Source organism: Octopus bimaculoides, chromosome 2, assembly GCF_001194135.2.
Source record: "Octopus bimaculoides isolate UCB-OBI-ISO-001 chromosome 2, ASM119413v2, whole genome shotgun sequence".
NCBI classification, from domain to species: Eukaryota; Metazoa; Mollusca; class Cephalopoda; order Octopoda; family Octopodidae; genus Octopus; species Octopus bimaculoides.
This window is the reverse complement of record NC_068982.1, coordinates 43,709,604-43,712,859: the sequence shown is the minus strand read 5'-3', so window position 1 is coordinate 43,712,859 and position 3,256 is coordinate 43,709,604. Positions and strand designations below refer to the sequence as shown.

The following is a 3,256-nucleotide window of genomic DNA, read 5'->3' as shown; positions in this document are numbered from 1 at the left end:
TATACATATATACGACGGGTTTCTTTCAGTTTCCATTTACCAAATCCACTCACAAGGCTTTGGTCGGTCCGAGGCTATAGTAGAAGACACTTGCTCAAGGTGCCACGCGGTGGGACTGAACCTAGAACCATGTGGTTGGTAAGCAAGCTACTTACCACACAGCCACTCCTGCGCCTAGAGAAAGAAACCGCGCTGTTTCGTGCAATACATACCAGTACATAAATCTAAAGCAAAATATTTTCAGGGACTCTTATAATATCATAGTGATATTATAGTGATATCATAGTGATATTTGTTGCGTGGGCCAACCACCCCACACCCGATTGGGAACCACTGGTTTCGGCGTCTAAATAGGCCTCAGTACTTATTTTTGTTTTTAGGCCTGGTACCGTATTTTGTCAGTCTCTTTTGTGAACCACTAAGTTATGAGGACGTAAACAAGCCAACACCAGTTTACATGTTACAGTCATACTTTGGGTACCGTGTTCCATTCGTGTAAATACTTATTGCTTGCAGATATATGGGGGTTCAAGTGAACTTCCTGGAATTTATTAGAGGAATTTGTTCACGTGCATCCTTTTTTTTTTTCTGAAGTGAATTGGGTCAAATTTGTACTCGTTTAGCTGCATATCGAGTTACACGCGCGCGTGGACATGCGCGCGCACACACACACACACACACACACACACACACACATACAAATACATACACACATACACAAACACACACAACACATGTATGTATGTGTGAGTGTTTACGTATGTGTGTGTGTGTGCGTGCATGTGTGTGTGTATGTGTGTGTGTGTGTGTTTGTACGTATATATGTATGTGTTCTAACCAAATAGAAATGGATAATTTAGAACACTCGTTTCCATAAGGTCGTATAATTCAAACACATATCCATTACATTACGTGAATAAATATTATTAAACTTCACCATTTCAGAAGGATCATCTCATATATAGGCTAGAATATATATATATATATATATATATATATATATTGAATTCAAATCCCACCTGCCTGGAGACAGCAATGAGAAACCACTCCAGTATTTATCCCAAATCTAGTCACGGTAGCTGAAGTTCCAGTAATCTACTTAAAGGTGGCGGGGGAATATACAGATCCTCCCAGATCGTATAGAGAGTGCTGGAAAAGATTCGCATGCACAGAACGTGCCCAAGAGCAGACCACCACTAGGTAGACAGATAGACAGACAGACAGATAGCTAGATAGACAGACAGACAGGCAGATAGCTATCTAGCTAGCTAGATAGATAGATAGATAGATAGATAGATAGATAGATACATACATACATACATACATACATACATACATACATACATACATACATTTGAAGACGACAGTAATATCGACATGAAATGCAACTTCTCTTGCACTCGTGTCAGCTACATCACTTCACACTTTGAAGGCTATAAATTTGCAATCCAAGAGCGGAAGATTCTACAAAATAGCTAATGAGCAAAAACCACAGCGAAGACCTTTGAGTCCAAGAGGCAACCGAATATCTCTATTATGTCACATTTCTGTAGAAGACGTTACATATGTAATCAGCAACTACACGAAAATGTCATTATGGTACTACTTCCCAGTGTGATACGATATATTGTCACTATGCCATCTGATAAAAAAACAAGAAGACTGCCCTTGGATGTATATAAAGAACGCACCTGTTATTGAATACATACTTAAGCTCCAACACAAGAAATATTGGTGGAAATTATCCATCAAAACTCCCAAATGCAAGAATAACAGGCCAGATATAGTTGTTTGGGACTGACGAGAAAAAGTATGTACAAGTCGTCGTTGACTTACGACCTATCTGACTTACGACCAATCGACTTACGACCGATCGACTTTACGACGATTGGCGCGCCAACTCCCGGCAGCAATAATAAATAATCCAGTTGAAATCTAATGGGTTTAATTTCTTAGAAATTAACTCGTCTACGGATGATATCAGCTAAAAATCGCTTCCCCTAGCTTTGGTTATTGCTCGCCACTGTGGTTATCCCGAGTGTTGGATGAATATCCTGTCGTGGAGACATCGAGGCAACCTCGTATTTGTTTATAAGATGACTACTTGAGACTCCGAAATTTTTGACTAACGCCAGTATAATAGTATAATACAGAATGCCGTGTGTGACTTTTACCTGAGAATGTACCTTAAGAATGTAAAAATATAAAACAAAGCTATGTAGGGCTATAGGCCGATTTACGACAAGCCAGTTGGAACCAATCGGGGTCGTAAGTCGACGACGACCTGTACTGTCATAGAATCCAACTGCTCTGCTGATGTAAATATCTCTTCCAAAATCAAAGACAAAGAGTATAACTACAGACAACTACTTCAAAAGCTCTCACTCAGATTATAAATTCACGTTTATACTCATAATAATTGGTGCACTTAATTTTGTGAATAAATGCCTAAATAACAATGAGCATATTATAAATATATTTTGTAAGCGGAACAGTAAAAATATGCAAAACGTTTCTCAAATTCAAAAGGTGAATTTGTTTCTGTTATCGACATTCCCACAGTGGAGCTTTGTATTTTTGTACGAAACCAACTCTTTCCTTACTGGAAGATTTCATATAATTAAAAACAGAAGAGAATAACAACAACAACAACATACACACACACACACGCGGATAGATAGATAGATAGATAGATACATACATACATACATACATACATACATACATACATGCATAAACTAGCAGTCACCCATAGATACATATTATGTAGGCATGCATGTTTGAGAATAGACATACATCATAGCAGTTGTTTTTTTTTTTATTTCCCTTACACTTATGCTTCAAAATCCAAATGCACACACGAAGAGTAAAGAGTGATGATAAGACCAACTAGTTTGTTTTAAAATGGCATTTAGCAACACTAAATATCTTATGAACGAAACGAACAATATGTGACGGAATGTTCGACTAAATCCTGTTGTAAAGACGTAAAGGAAAAGTTAGAATTGATTTTGCCCTAAAATATAAAATATTGGATCGTTATATTTCTTAGAAATTTGCACTAAGGAAAATACGTTTTCAATATATAACTTAATATATATGCTTATGTGTGTATGTGTATTAACACACACACACACACACACACACACACACACACACGCACACACACACACACACACGTACGCGCGCGCGCATTTATATAAGAGCCATGTCCGGTTACTTAGAATAAAGAGCACAAAGGTAAGTTTGAAAGTGA

General features: G+C 37.7%; 1 long non-coding RNA gene across 1 annotated transcript in view; it reads left to right on the top strand.

The window, feature by feature from the left end:
• The window catches only part of LOC128247103 (uncharacterized), a 20,331-nt gene that overhangs the window by 927 nt on the left and 16,148 nt on the right, over window positions 1-3,256 (top strand). The window lies entirely within an intron of this gene.